General features: G+C 34.8%; 1 pseudogene; it reads left to right on the top strand.

The window, feature by feature from the left end:
• The first annotated feature begins 910 nt into the window (after nt 1-910).
• Nucleotides 911-2,612, top strand: LOC123856603 (importin subunit alpha-1-like; annotated as a pseudogene).
• The last annotated feature ends 14,459 nt before the right edge of the window (nt 2,613-17,071 follow it).

Raw genomic sequence — 17,071 nt, 5'->3', positions numbered from 1 at the left:
ATTGATGCCAAGTAAAAGCACTGTGCACCCATTAAAATATGGCATGGTTGAAGAAATAAAGTACATTTGAAACCTTCAAAAAAAAATTTTTTTCAGATCTCATCTTTTTTATTTCTTGTATAATTTCACTTGGTCAGAGAACATATTTTGTACAAGTTCTGTCCATTTAAATTTACTGAGATTTTTCTTGTGGCTCAGAAGGTGTTCCATCCTCATGAATGTTCCCTTTTACTTGAAAAGATGCATATTTAATGTGGTTTTTGGGTGGAGTGTTCCATGAATATAAATATATATATATATATTATCAGGTGTGGTTTATCTCAGGATACATGGCTTTCTTAACATTTGAAATCTAAATAATGTAATTCACCACATTAATACACTGAAAAAATTTATATATTTTATTTATTTTATGTATTTTAAGAGAGAGAGCATTTCGTGAGCAGGGAGCAGAGCGGGGGAGAGGGAGAGAGAGAATCTCAAGCAGACCCCATGCTCTGACACAGGGCTCGATCTCAGGACACTGAGATTATGACCTGAGCAGAAATCAAGAGTCCCACGCTCATCTGACTGAGCTACCCAGACTCCCCCACATATGCATATTCACTGAGTTTTTAGGTCAGAAAATGGAATACTTTGAAGATATTTCTTTTCCCAGGTTTATTTACAGTTTAAAGTAATGTCACTGTCTTTCAAAAAGGAAACAAAATAAAGATGTTTTCTGATACACAATAGCTGAAAGAATTCATCTCAACAAGCCTGCACTGAAAGAAGTATTAAAGTTCCTCAGGAAGGAGAAAAATGATAGCAGAGGGAAATTTAGTAGTCGTAGAAGAAGATATGGCAAGTTCTGGATATTGTAAATACAAGAGTGCACATTAGAAAGAATTGTTACTCTTGACACCGTCTTTGGGGTGATCCGTGGTGGACGTTTTGAGGGCAGCTGACCTGCAGCCTGCGTGCCCCGGACCGCCTCCTGTGGAAGCCTGAGCCGTCCGTGTAGCCTTCTCTCTTTGTCTCATAACCATGTCCACCAAGGAGAATGCTAATTCACCAGCTGCCCGCCTTAACAGATTCAAGAACAAGGGGAAAGACAGTACAGAAATGAGGCGGCACCGAATAGAAGTTAATGTGGAGCTGAGGAAAGCTAAGAAGGATGACCAGATGCTGAAAAGGAGAAACGTAAGCTCGTTTCCTGATGAGGCTACCTCTCCACTACAAGAAAACTGCAACAACCAGGGCTCTGTAAATTGGTCTGTTGATGACATTGTCAAAGGCATAAATAGCAACAATTTGGAAAGCCAGCTCCAGGCTACTCAAGCTGCTAGGAAACTGCTTTCTAGGGAAAAACAGCCCCCCATAGACAACATAATCCGGGCTGGTTTGATCCCAAAGTCTGTGTCCTTGGGCAGAACTGATTGTAGTCCCATTCAGTTTGAATCTGCTTGGACTCTCACTAACATTGCTTCTGGGACGTCAGAACAGACCAAGGCTGTGGTAGATGGAGGTGCTATCCCAGCATTCATTTCTCTGTTGGCATCTTCCCATGCCCACATCAGTGAAAAAGCTGTCTGGGCTCTAGGAAACATTGCAGGTGATAGTTCAGTTTTTCGAGACTTGGTTATCAAGTACAGTGCAGTGGACCCACCACTGGCTCTCCTTGCAGTTCCTGATATGTCATCTTAACATGTGGTTACTTATGTAACCTTACTTGGACACTTTCAAACCTTTGTCGCAACAAAAATCCTGCACCCCCATTAGATGCTGTTGAGCAGATTCTTCCTACCTTAGTTCGTCCCCTGCATCATGATGATCCAGAAGTATTGGCAGATAACTGCTGGGCCATTCCCTACCTTACTGATGGTCCAAATGAATGGATTGAAATGGTTGTGAAAACAGGAGTTGTGCCCCAGCTTGTGAAGCTTCTAGGAGCTACTGAATTGCCCATTGTGACTCCTGCGCTAAGAGCTATAGGAAATACTGTCACTGGGACAGATGAACAGACTCAGGTTGTAATAGATGCAGGAGCATCTGCTGTTTTTCCCAGCCTCCTAATGAACCCCTAAACTAATATTCAGAAGAAAGCTATGTGGACAATGTCAAACATCACAGCTGGTCGCCGGGACCAGATACAGCAAGTTGTGAATCATGGGTCAGTCCCATTCCTCATTGGTGTTCTCTCTAAGGCAGACTTTAAGACACAAAAGGAAGCTGTCTGGGCTGTGACCAACTATACAAGTGGTGGGACAGCTGACCAGATTGTATACCTCGTTCATTGTGGCATAATAGAACCATTGATGAACCTCTTAACTGCAAAAGACACCAAAATTATTCTGGTTATTCTGGATGCCATTTCAAACATCTTTCAGGCTGCTGAGAAACTAGGTGAAACTGAGAAACTTAGCATAATGATTGAAGAATGTGGAGGTTTGGACAAAATTGAAGCTCTACAAAACCATGAAAATGAGTCTGTGTACAAAGCTTCATTAAACTTGATTGAGAAGTATTTCTCTGTAGAGGAAGAGGAAGATCAGAATGTCATGCCAGAAACTACATCTGAAGGCTATACGTTCCAAGTTCAGGGTGGCACTCCCGGGACCTTCAACTTGTAGATTGTACAGCTGAGGCAGAAAGTTGTTTGTTGTGTACTCCTTTTGGTAGAATTTTGTCTTACTGTTTCTCTACTAAGAACCCTTTTTAAATGTGTTTTGTTATTGTAGCACTTTTTACAACGAAACTACTTGACCAGTTCCAAACTGTACAACCTCTATGAAGCTCCTCCTCTCAATGGGTTTCTTATTTCTATGTGGAATCTCCTCTCTTGCAGTGTCCTGTAAATAAAGATTAAATTCCATTCTTTTCTTTAAAAAAAAAGAATTGTTACTCTTTCAAATCTTTTTAAATAGTCTTGAGTATTTAGTACAAATATAATAGCAATGTATTCTGAAATTTATAATATAAGCAGAAGGAAAAAAAATGTATGACCACCATAGCATGAAGAATGGTGAAGGAATTTGAAATACCCTGTGGTAAAGTTTTTGTATTATATATGAAGCGTCATATTACTTGAAAGTATATTGTAATTAGTTAAAAATGTATACTGTAAAAACCTAAAGCAACCAGAGGTATAATTCTTTTTTTTTCTTGTTAAAGAGCGATAGTTCTTAAAGCAATGGACAAGATGAAATGAAATCATAAAAAAAAATGTACAGTCTATAAAATCATAGAAAAAAAGATTAAAAGGACCAGGTGTCAACAAATGGAAACAAATTTAAAGAAGGTGCACTTAACAAGATTGTTGAATCACAGATTTGTACCTCTGAAGCAAATAATACATTATATGTTAAAAAAAAAAAAGAAGAAGAAGAAGATAGCAGGAGGGGAAGAATGAAGGCGGGGAATCGGAGGGGGAGATGAACCATGGGAGACTATGGACTCTGAAAAACAAACTGAGGGTTCTGGGGGCGGTGGGAGGATGGGTTAGCCCGGTGATGGGTATTAAAGAGGGCACGTTCTGCATGGAGCACTGGGTGTTATACACAAACAATGAATCATGGAACACTACATCAAAAGCTAATGACGTAATGTACAGTGATTAACATAACATAATAAAAAAATTTTAAAAATTTTAAAAATTTTAAAAAAGGTGCACTTAAAAACCACTCTATTGGGAATCATGTTAAATATAAATTATCTAAACGTTCCAACTAAAAGGCACTAATTATCAGATTGGATAAAAAAGCAAAACTCTACTACATGCTGTCTATAAGAAATCCACTGTAAATATAAAGACACAGAGAAGTTAAAAGTAAAAGGATTTAAAATATTAATCCTGTGAAAACAAAGCTCAAAAGAAAATGAGTTACTAAATTAATATTAAAAAAAGTAGATCACATGGGCGCCTGGGTGGCTCAGATGGTTAAGCGTCTGCCTTCGGCTCAGGTCATGATCCCAGAGTTCTGGGATCGAGTCCCGCATCGGGCTCTCTGCTCCTTGGGAGCCTGCTTCTCCCTCTGCCTCTCTCTCTCGCTCTGTCTCTCATGAATAAATAAATAAAAATCTTTAATAAAAAAAAAAGTAGATCACAGTGCAAGAGATATCACCAGGGACAAAGTGGGGAATTTCACTAAGAGAAAGGGGTCAGTTTATCAAGAGGATGTAATAATTCCAAATGTGTATGAACCCAGTAACAGAGCTTCAAAATATGTGAAGCAAAATTTCATGAGAACTAGATTTTATAGTCATAGAACACTCCACCCAAAAACCACATTAAATGCGCATCTTTTCAAGTAAAAGGGGACACTCATGAGGATGGAACACCTTCTGAGCCTCAAGAAAAATCTCAGTAAATTTAAATGGACAGAACTTGTACAAAATATGTTCTCTGACCAAGTGAAATTATACAAGAAATAAAAAAGATGAGATCTGAAAATCCTCCAAATATTTGGAAATTATTCAATACAACATGGGTTACAAATAATTCATGAATTGAAGAAGAAAGGATAAATAAAACTAAAAATACTCTAAATCAATGAAAATCAAAACACAGGGTATCAATATTTATGGGATGAGGCGAGGCAGTGCTTAGAAGGAAAATAAATTATCATTTTAAATGCTTATTAGGGCTTTTTAATTTCTGAGAAATTAAAAGAGAAATTAAAAGAGAAAAGGTTTATATCAACGATCTTATCTTCTACCTTAAGAAATGAGGGGGTAAAAGTCAAACACAAAGTAAGCAGTAAGAAAGAAATGCTGATTAAAAAAAAACAACAACACCAAAAGAATGAAACAAAAGCAGAAACAATAGGAAAATAACCAATAAAACATAAGCTGGTTCTTTGCAAAGATGATTAAAATTTATAAATTCTTTTAAGTCATACTGGTCAGGACAAAGGAGACACAAATTACAGATACTACAAACATCACTACAGATCCTACAAGCATCAAAAGATAAATATAGAATATTATCAACAATCACAGACCAATAAATCAACAATAAAGATGAAATGTACAAATCCCTTCTAAGACACAAACTGCCAAAGCTCACACAAGGAGAAAAATATAACCCAGAAAACTTTTTATCTATTAGATAAATTGAATCTATCTTTAAAGATTGTCCCCAATGAAAATTTTAGGCTGAGATGAGTCCACTGTGGATTCTGCCAAACACTTGTGAAAGAAATAATACCGGTTTTACATAAATTCTTCAGAAAATAGTCTCCCCATCTTATTTTATGAGGTCAGAAATATCCTGATACCAAAAAAGACATTACAAGAAAAGAAAACTAGACCTCAAAATCCCTCATTAACTTAAAGGCAGATAAATTTAACAAAACTTTAGAAACTCAAATCCAGCTATATATATATAATGAGGATCATTATCAGGTGTGGTTTATCTCAGGATACATGGCTTTCTTAACATTTGAAATCGAAATAATGTAATTCGCCATATTAATACACTGAAAAGGAAAAAAATACATATCTCAATAGATGTAAAAGATATTTTGGCAAAATTCATACCCATTCATGATTAAAGTGATAGAAAAACTAGCAGCAAACGAAGTAAGGGAACTCCCTCAACCTAATCAAAGCATGTATGAAAATCCTACAGCTAAAAAAAAAAAAGAAAGAAAGAAAATCTTCCAGCTAACCTCATAATTAATGGTTAAAATCCGAATGCTATCCTCCTAAGACTGAAAACATTGCAAGATGTCTGCTCACATCACTTTTATTTCCCTCTGAAATAGAAGACATAGTTAATGCAGTAAGCAAGTAGAGGAAATAAAAGGCATACAGATGGGAAAGGAGGAGGTAAACTGTTTAATTACAGATGCCATGTTTGTTTATGAAGGAAATTCTAATATGTATATATGAGAAAGCAGGTAGAACTAACAAGTTCAGCAGTGGTACAGCATGTGAGGTAAAAATAAAAATTCAACTGTTTCTATATCTGAACAGTGAAGAATGGAAATTGGAATTGGAAAAAAATACTATTTACATTTGCAAATGAAAATAGGAAGCATTTAGGAATGAATTTAACGATGTGTAAAACCCATACACTGAAAACCACAAAACACTGCATATACATGAAGATGAAATATAGAGGTTATATCATGTTTATTAATCTAAAGACTCAGCATTGTTAAGTTGGGAGCTCCCCAAAGTGAACTATAGATTCAATGTGATCCCTATGGAAGTCCTGACAGGCTTATTTTTTGCAGAAATTAAAAAGCCCTTGTTTAAATTTATATGCAAACAAACAAACAAAAACAAGCATAGCGAAAATACCTTTGTAAAAGCAGACCAAAGTTGAAGCCCTCGTACCTTTCATTTCATGACATATTATAAATTTATGGTAACCATGAGTGTGCTGTTGGCATGAAGATAGACCTGCAGATAAATGGGAAAAGAACACAGAGTTTAGAAATAGAGACAAACATTTTATCAACTGATCTTCAAACAAAGAGTCAAAGTAATTCTATGGGAAAGGAGTTTTTCCAACAAATGATTCTGGTACAATTGGACATCCATGTGCAAAAGAAGATAAACCTCGATCCACTTCTCACACCATATATAAAAATTAATTTATAAGAGATGGTAGACCTAAATATTGTGAACAGAAGCATACAATTTCATGTACAAAACAAAAATAACCTGTGACCTTGAGGTTAGCTTTATGTTCTTACATAGGACATGGACATCACAAACCACAGAGAAAAGAATGGAAATTGTATTTCATCAAAATTAAAAATGCTTCTTTCTCACAAGACATTATTAAGAAAATGAAAAGGCATGCCATGCATTAGGAGAAAGTATTTGTTGAATATGTATCTGATAAAGGGCATATATCCAGAATAGATAAAGAACTCTTAGGGTGCCTGGGTGGCTTAGTTGGTCAAGTGTCTGCCTTCAGCTCAGGTTATGATCTCAGGATCCTGGGATTGAGCCCCGCATTCGGCTCCCTTCTCAATGGGAAGTCTGTTTCTCCCTCTCTCCCTGTCTCTCAAATAACTAAATAAAATCTTTAAAAATAATAAAAATAAGGAAACAAATTGCCCTATTTAAAAAAAAGAAAAGAAAGAAGGAAAAAGAGAAAAAGAAAAAGAAAACCAGCAGATTTGAGCAGAAACTTCAAGTGTAACGATCCACTCTGAAAAATGGCCAGAACTCAAAATCGTTATGCTAAATGGAAAAGTAGTCAGTTAGTCAGAAAAGACCACATATTCTATGATGTCATTTATATGAAATGTCCAGAATAGGTGAATCTGTAGAGTAGGTAAAAGAATTAGGGATTGCCTAACCTTTAGGGGATGATAAAAATATTCTAAAATTAGATGATGGTAACATTTGTACAATTCTGTAAGTAAAGTGAAACCCATTACAACTTAATGGGTTTCACTTTACAATTGGGTGGCTTTTAAAGTACATAAATTATATCTCAATAAATCTGTTAATAAAAAGAGCTACAAAATGATAACTAAGGATACAAAAAAGATGCTTAACATAACAATTAGGAAAAAATCACAATGAGGAATCTCTGTACATCTAAAATGGCTAAAATTGACATTTGGATAATACCAAATGTTGGAGAAACTCTGTTAGGATTTTCATGTCTCGAATAAGGATACAAAATGGTCCATCCTTTTTGAAAAACCATTTGGCAGTTGTATATAAAGTTGAGTATTTACTTTCCTTGTGACCAAGAAATCTCACTCCTAGTCATTTATCAAATAGAAATAAAAACCCATGCCCAAACAAAGACTTGTATTCAAAGGTTCAAAGCAGCTTTATTTATAATAGTCAAATACTGGTTCTAACCTAAATGTCTCTCAAATTGTGAGCAGATAAATAAATTGAAGTGTGCTTTTATGATGGAATACTACTCAGCAATATAGAGAAGAAATTCCTGACACATATAGCGACAGAGGTAAGTGTCCACAGCATTATGGTAAAGACACAAAGAATTATATACACTGTACAATTCCATTTATATGAAATTCTAGAAAACGAAAAACTTTAGAGACACAGCATATTAGTGGTTGCCAGAAGTGAGAAGTTGAACTGAATCACACATTTAAAATTAGTGAATATATTATTTATAAATTCTGCCTCAAGAAAGTTTATTTTTTAAAAATCATTTATATAATTGCCATATCTTTTGCTTATAACATAACCTATTACCAGTGTCATATCAAAACCAAATGATGCTTTCATGCCATTAAATATTTTAATTTTTGTCCTTCTGGTCTTCTGAGTAAAATAGCTGTTTTTCCTACTTTGGCGTTTTTGAATTGGAGAAAGGATGGATGTCTTTCTTCCCCACAGTGATGATAGCTTTTTATATTCCATCACCTTCAAGGAGGCATTTTTGTGATTAAATCTGTTGGCACATGTGAATTATTAGGAATTTTTGTGTGGTGCTTTTGTGTCCCAGTTCTGAATCAGAATGTTTGTTAAAATAGTCCATTTACTGTCTGCCTGGTCTGAACAAGACTTTCAGTCTCTTCCTTTGTTTAATGAAGAAAATAACAACACTTACTTCATATCATGGAGATGAAATGAGTTAGAACAATGCCTGGCATATGATAAGTACTTAATAAATGCTAGCTTGTTTAAATGTTAACATTACTAATATTAATAAATGTAGCTTCTCTTCCCTGAGAATTCTTGTGCTTTGCACAGACTTGCACTCTGCTCTAGAGATACCTGACAGACAGGTTATCTCATGCATATGCAGCTACATTTCTTGTGGCAATGAATCAGACTCCATTTTAAATTGCAAAAAACACAGGTGTTCTTTTAACATGTTGAACTAAATAGATAACTGTAATTCTTGGACCAAGGTGAGACATAAGAATTCTAAAAGGCAAGATCTTTCTTTTTTTCTTTTTCTTCTTTTTTTTTAGAGAAGGAGAGAGAATGGGAGGGAGGGGCAGAGAAAAAGGGAGAGAAAGAATCCCAAGCAGGCTCCTCCATGCCCATCAAGGGACCCAACGTGGGGCTTGATCTCACAGGCCTGAGATCATGACTTGAGCCAAAATCAAAAGTTGGATGCTTAACCAACTGAGACACCCAGGAGCCCTGGCAAGAGAAATTCTTGATTTTATAAGGTAGGTATGCCGTAATTTCTAACGTTTACTGATTTCTCTCTGAGTAATGAAATATTAAGAGAAATTCCAAGATTATGTCTTTGCTGTTTTAAGAAGTGTGCAAGAGAGCATTTAATTTTGGTAGGAAAAGCTTTCCACTTGCCTCTAATAGGGAAGGCATATTCATTTACATGCCTTCCAATTACTTATTACAAATAATTAAACAAATGAGGTACTATACTAATACTTAAGTCTCATTTTTCTCATCTTTATAAGTTAATGAAAAATACACAAATGAAAACACCTTTGTTAGCATAACAGATTCACTGAGAAATCAAAGCTTTTGAATTCACACACACACAAAAAAGCAAGAAAAACATAATAGTTCACAGGTAGAGTGAGTGCTTGTAAAGTAAACACGCTATTTATCGTTCAGAGTTTAAGAGGAAAAGAATTACTCAATGTATTCACATATCAAGTCAAATTTCATTTAAACAGACTAGGAATCAGATGACAACACTTAGAAGTGATATCTACCATTTGAGAAGAACAAAATGGGGTCCCCAGCTCACTAATGCTGATTGGAGGCCATTTTCTGCCAAGCTTTGCTGGCTGAGCCGGAAACAGACAGATGCATGCTTATTACACCTTCTGTGTAGCAAGCTCGGGGTTCGGGGGGGTTGATCTCTTCCTTTGTCACTATTCCTCCTAGTGAGCTAATTTTCTGGAATATAAAATGTGAGTAATAATAATGGCTTAAATTCACGGAGTTAGTCTTACTGACACACTTAGGAGCCCTGTAAAGAGTGTCCAATAAGAGCTCTCAATTCTGAGACCCAGAGATACTGAGAGGCACGCCCAAGATCACATGGATCTAGTGGTGGGAGATGAATTAGAAGTGAGCAAACAGTGTGACTCTGACGACTAACCATTTTGCAATCTGCCTCTTTTAGTTAATGGCTCCATTTTATACTACCCTGAATCTCCTTTCACTTGAACCATGACAATACACCTCAAAAGTGGTCCTTGACCCATTGGATTAATTCTCCCCATCATGGTCAGACCAATTTTTATTAAATACAGCTTCCTAATGCCAAATTTCAGGTTGAAAAATTTAATGGCTCCCCATTTCACAATCAATGATAAAATTGTATAATTCCTAGAATCTGGCCATTTCCCAGAAATACCCCCGTTTTCTCACATTTCTGACTTAGCTCATATTGTTTCCTCTGCCTGTGATGGAAATCCAAGCAAAGATGACCTTAAGCTAACATTCCACAATTTACTCATCCCAGCTTCTTCTTAAAATATTTACAGAAACATAAAAAAAGTCAAAGGACATAGCAGCCATCAAAACTAATCAAAACAAGAAGATACTAAGTTTTGGGAGCAATTTCCAATAATATCAAGACAGATTGAGGAATTAAATCCTAAAGTAAACTCTCCTCTCAGTGATCTAGAAGTATACAGTAGCCAATCCCCCATCTATGGCTTTCTGTGATTTAAGTTACGTGAGGTCAACTGCCATTTGGAAGCAGATGATCCTCCTTCTGACATATCATCTATAGGTCAACAGTGGCCTAATGCTACATCACAACGTCTGCCTTACTCACCCTACTTCATCTCTTCGGAGTCACATGGGGCTCTCCACTCAGTGGGGAGTCAGCTTCTCCCTCTCCCACAGCCCCAGAGTGCAGAGTGCAGCTATGCTGTAACGATTTTAGAAAGCCAGTTCCATATTACATTTTTGTTTAAAGTTAAGTATAAACCTTATATAACATAATGACATTTGATTTCCAGGTTTCCATGGTAAAATATTAAATAGGGGGATAAATAAATTAAAATTGTTACTGGAAAAAAAAAGGTAAGTGTCTACATAAGCACATTGAGACAATTTAATATACTGTGGAAACAAATTGAAGAAGCACAAAAGGATAGAAAAGGACAAAAATATTACGCTGTCCTTAGATGTAGATATATTTTTATTTATGCAAGACTTAAAAAATCATACTATTGATAAACCATTAATAAAAGATAACTTAGGGACACTTTTAAACCAAAATGTAAAATGTATCATTGGTTTAAGATACGATGAGTATCTTTCGTTTAAGATACAAAGAACATTGAAATATCTCAAATATAGAGTTTGAGAAACTCTAAGAAAGTTTAAGATACGAAGAACATTGAAATATCTCAAATATAGAGCTAAGTTAAAACAATTGCTGGGGCACCTGGGTGGCTCAGTTGGTTGAGAGGCCAACTCTTGATTTCGGCTCAGGTCATGATCTCAGGGTCATGATCTCCATGCTCAGCAGGGGAGTCTGCTTTTCTCCTCATCTCCCTCTGCCCCTCCCCCTGCTCATGCACACACGGTCTTAAATAAATAAAATAAATAAATCTTTAAAAAAATAATTGCTACAAATTTCTTCTAAATTCAAATGTAAATGGAAATATTGCTCAAAGGATATAAAGTAAGAAGTAAATTACAAAATTTTATGTAAAGTACAGAGCCCATTTGCATAAATAGGTGTATAGGTAGATAGGTGGATAGGGAGATGATATAGATTATATAGAATTTCGGTGATTTTATTTCATTTCTCTCAATTTTCTAAATTTTATTCAATGTTATTTAATAAGTTGGTAGCCAGAAAATCTTATTAAAGTAATTGTAATATAATAAAATCTATAAAATAATTCTCTCAACATAGGGCTTTGGACTCAAATCTTTTATAGATGACCTTTTCAAACATACACATTTCTGACTTTCCTGACATAAAAAGGGAAAAATAAATGCTTCCAAAGTAAAAGAATAGACAAAAAGTTAAGTAATTCATGTTCTGAATATGCTATAATGTTGATATTGAAATCTAAAATGATAGCCATAAAATAAATATTTTTACTTACAGACCTAGATGAAAAGTTTATAAATAAAGGAATTAGAGGAAATTAACAGAATAACAGAATAATTTACAATTACTAATTTTGATTTTTCTTAGAAATGAATAGACATTTTAACATTATGAAATATCTTACTATGAAATATTACAACAGAGTCACAAGAAAAATATGTTGAATATTTTTACACATTAAGTTTAGTTAACACCCATCACCTCATATAGTTACAAAAAAATTTTTTTTCTTATGATGAGAACTTCTAGGATCTACTAAACTTTCAAATATACTATTCAGCAGTGTTAACTATCGTTATCATATAACTCCTAGTAGAAAACATATGTAAAAACCTTCTATACATGGGTCTTGGCAATGATTTTTTTTTAAATATGACACATAAAGAACAAGCAACAAAATAAAAAATAAACAAGTGGGACTACTAAAAACTATCAAACTCAAAAGCACAGCAAGGAAATCATCAACAGAATGAAAAAGCAACCTACTGAATGGGGGAAAATACTTGCAAATCATATACCTGATAAGGGGTTAATATCCAAAATATATAAAGAACTCATACAACTCAATAGCAAAAAAATAAATAATCCAATTAGAAAATGAGCAAAGGAACTGAATAGACATTTTTCCAAAGAAGATATTCAAATGGCAATGAGCACACTAGTCATTAGGTAAATGCAGATAAAAATCACAGTGAGATATCACCTCATGCCTTTTAGAATGTCTATTATCAAAAAGACAAATGCTGGGGAAGAAGTGGAGAAACGGAATCCCTCATGTACTGTTGGTGGGAATGCAAAGTGGTGCAGCCACTGTGGAAAATGGTATGGATATTCCTCAAAAAATTAAAAATAGAAATACTATGTGATTGAGCAATTCCTCTTCTGGATAGATATCTAAAGGAAACAAATTAGTATGTTGAAGAGATATCTGCACTCCCGAGTTTATTGCAGTATTATTTACAACAGCCAAGCCATGGAAACAACCTAAGTGCCCATCAGCAGATGAATATGGATAAAGAAAATGTATGTAAGTATGTGTATATACACAGTAAAATATTATTCAGCAATAAAAACAGTAGGAAATCCTAGCATTTGTGACAACATGGATAGACTTTGAGGGCTCTACACTAAGTGAAATAAGTCAGACAAAGATAAATATTGTATGATCTCACATGTGGAATTAAAAAAGAAAGAAAGAAAAGCCACAAGCTCATAGAAAAAGAGATAAGATTGGTAGGTACTAGATATGGGGGGGGTTGAAAGTGGTCAAAAGGTACAAATTTCAAGCTATAAGATAAATACTCATATTAATGATAGACTACTTAGTTTAAACCAATAGCCAACAGCAAGCATTCTTACCTCTGAAATTCCAATGGCTTTCTCATTAAAATCATAAAGAAAAGAAGCTGCCTGTTATCACAATTTTTCAAGGGTTATCAGGAATTACTGGTCAATGCAATAAAGCAATGACAAATAAAAAGAGAAGAAGAAGAGACCATTTTTAGAAGGAAGAAAAACATTTTAAAAACATTTTAAAAAGTAGGAGGGGCACCTGGGTGGCTCAGTCAGTTAAGCGTCTGACTCTTGGTTTCAACTCAGGTCATGATCTCAGGGTCGTGGGATAGAGCCCCAGGTCAGGCTCCGTGCTTAGTGGGGAGTCTGCTTGAGATTCTCTCTCTCTGCCCCTCCCCCTGGTCGTGCTCATTTACTCTCTCTCTCTCTCTCAAATAAATATATAAATCTTTTTAAAAACTAAGATAATTAATTGAAATAATTAGAGTCACTAAGTTTATGAGCTAAAGGATAAGTATGCAACATTCAGAAACTTTCCTTTATACCATCAGTAATTATTTAGAGGAAATAAACTGAACAAATATTTCGATTGTAGGAGCATCAAAATATGTGAAATAGCAGTGTATTTCTAATGACTAAGGTATATGTAAAGAAACTAAAATGCCACTGTTTTAAAGTTTTAAAAAGACTAAAACTAATATGTATGTTTTTATGATGAAGTTGGATGGAGAGGCTAAGCACATTTTAAAGCCCGAACAATTCAATAAGTTTGGTTTTGGCATGTGGCGGACCACATGAATGGAAGAGTACAGGCGGCCCAGGTGTAGAACTGAGTAGATGTGTGCTTGGTTATCGTGCTCTAACAGAGAAATCACAAAGTGAAAGGGACAAAGGGCCTACTCAATAAATGGTGCCTAATGATTCATGCGTTATTCTTTAATAAAGCAAATCTCAGAAAGATCAAAGAATAAAAGAACTTGGGAAATTATTTCAAAAGTAAAATAAACTGTGTACTTTGTATTGGATTGTTGTGATATTGAAAGGATTTGACAACTCCAGAGCAGTAGAAGAAACCCAAAACTGAAAGGTTGGTAGAGTTGACTTACTCAAGTTTAAATAATCTGATAACCATAAAAAATATAATCGGAAACATATTTCAAGGAAATATGACAAAGGATCACTATTTTTATCTATAATGAAATCATACAATAAGAAATTAGACTCCAGTGTATAGACATAAACCTCAATATAATTGTATTAAACAGAAGATCTAAAAGAGGAAACGTGTATAGATAACAGATTATTAGAAACATGTTTAATCTTTCAAGTTAATGACATTCATAGTTTTAAAATACAAGGTAATTTTTTTTCTCATTCCAATCATGAAATATTCATAATGGAAGTAAAAATATCAAACAAAATAAGAGTACACTGAAGCAGGCACTCTCATACTCAAATACTATTACATATTTTTCATAATCTATTTAGAAAACTATTTTGTGATGTTTATCAGAAGCTCTCAAATTGTTTGTCTTTTACATGGTAAAATGACTGATAGCAATGTATCCTAAGAAACTGATTTGAAAGCCATTGGGGCATTACCTGTAACAAATAAATTTAGAAACATCAAAGTATGTAACAATAAGGGGATTAGGTAAAACATAAAGTGTTTGTATGATAGAGTATTGTGTGAACAGAAAATATTGCTGTCTCTGACTTGGGGAAATGCTTAGAACTTCATATTAAATAGTAAAATTAAGTTAGGTAACATAAACGTAGTAAAATCCATCTTTAAAAAGCAGTATGAAAGAAAGGAAGGGAATCATGCTTACCACAGTTATTTCACTATTGTGAGATACTGAACTGTTTTCATTCTTCTTTCATTCTTTTTTAGACTTTTCAAAGCTTTTCAAAGCTATGAAATCAAGCATCAACAATATTACTTTTGAATAATTTTAATTGTGGTTTACTGAAGAACTCAAATTCTCCTCTTCTTTTAAAGATTTATTGATTTATTTTAGAGACAGAGAGAGCAAGAGAGAGGAAGAGGGAGAGAGAGAATCCTCAAGCAGACTCCCCAGTGAGCGGGGAGCCCAATGTGGAGCTCTCTCCCAGGACCCCGAGATCATGATCTGAGCCCAAATCAAGAGTTGGCTGCTTACCCGGCTGAGCTACCCAGGCACTGCTCAAATTCTCCTACTCTTAAAAACTTCCTTGGGTGGAATAAGTGATCAATATGGCCACAGGCATTTCTCAGTCTTTTGAAACAGTAAGAATGTTTTTGCTTAAAAATTTGGTATCCCACTGCTTGCATTTTTCTTGTATTCTATTATATATGGTGTATTTGCTCTTTACGTTAAATTACAAACAACCTAAAGACACACCTGTTATGGTTTATTAGTTCATCTTCTCAAACAAAGTCAGCTAATTGAATATATACACATAGATCTGGAGATATGCCATATCAAATCATATCTGGGGTCACATACAGTGGATGATCTCGAGTGGCTGGCACATACGTGGCCAAAATATGGGGTCAACTATGCATTTTTCCTACTACTTACAGGAAGGAGGAGTCAGTAAAGGTATCATGCTTCTGTTTTCATGATTCCTAAGTTATAACATAAGCCTGACTTTCTTTGTGCTGTAAGTCCACATTTCCAACACGATCTTGGAGTAGCCCTGCCCACATCTTAAGTACAACCTAAACATACACAGTCATGGTCTCAGTCTTATCCCCTCCATTTATTCACAAGACATATACCAGCCCACCTACACAAATTCCAAATTTGAGAGTCAGGTACTAATGAACTAATTTCATCTCCTCTTTATTCACTAGCATCTACATCTATCAATTTATTCATGGCAAAGTCTGCTTAATCTTTTTGCCTTTACTTATGATCAGACCCCCCATTACTTCAATTTTGTGAGTTTTCATTAGCTTCCTGACTCCACAAAGTTCCCCATCCCAAATTTATTCTTCATTTTGACCCCAGACAAATTCTCTAAACTATACCTCAGATTATGACTGCCTCTTTTCCAACAGCATTTAATTGTTCCAAGAAGTAGCCACATTTGGACTCTTTAAATAGCTCTGTAACCCTATACAATTTCACATCAATTATCATCTTGTCCTTCTCTGTGGTAAAAATGTGTAAAGATGCCTTTCTTAAAGATTAACTGTTCTCTTAACTATACACTGAATTTATTTCCCTAGGGAAGCAGGACATACCATATTTCACTGAAATACACTGTTTCCCATTTTCACATCGTTGAAATCATGATGTTTCTTACAATTAATGGCACCTAATATTTTTTCCTTTAAATCATATATAAAATAATGTTGCATCTTAAAACAGATTGCATCATAAATTTGTTGAAATAAGATATCTTTTTTGGTCTTCACCATATATAACCATGATTTTCAAATAGTAAATGTTCAAATATTGGTTGATACACAAATATATGTTAAGAAACATGTTTCGTGTTGAAACTCAAGGAATTAGCCCCGTATTTTGTTTAGTTTTGCCCCGCACGTTCCAGCAGTAATTTAAAATGTAACAGCTACAAACGTCAGAGTGAGATGGGAAAGAAAAACAAATACACATATGTAACAAGTTGATTGAACATGCTAGTGTGGAAGGGGAGAAGTAGAAAATTGCACAGAGCACAATTAATACCCAAAGTGATGACCTCATGATCAACTGCTCTTTCACATATTGGATCTTTTATAAAATATCTCGTTATTTTTCTGAACTGACATTTTCTCTGACATTTATC

This window comes from Mirounga angustirostris, unplaced genomic scaffold (genome assembly GCF_029215605.1).
Source record: "Mirounga angustirostris isolate CCGP_5_RB_7025 unplaced genomic scaffold, mMirAng1.0.hap1 SCAF_13, whole genome shotgun sequence".
In the NCBI taxonomy this organism is placed as follows: domain Eukaryota; kingdom Metazoa; phylum Chordata; class Mammalia; order Carnivora; family Phocidae; genus Mirounga; species Mirounga angustirostris.
This window is presented reverse-complemented; position numbering and strand designations above follow the sequence as displayed.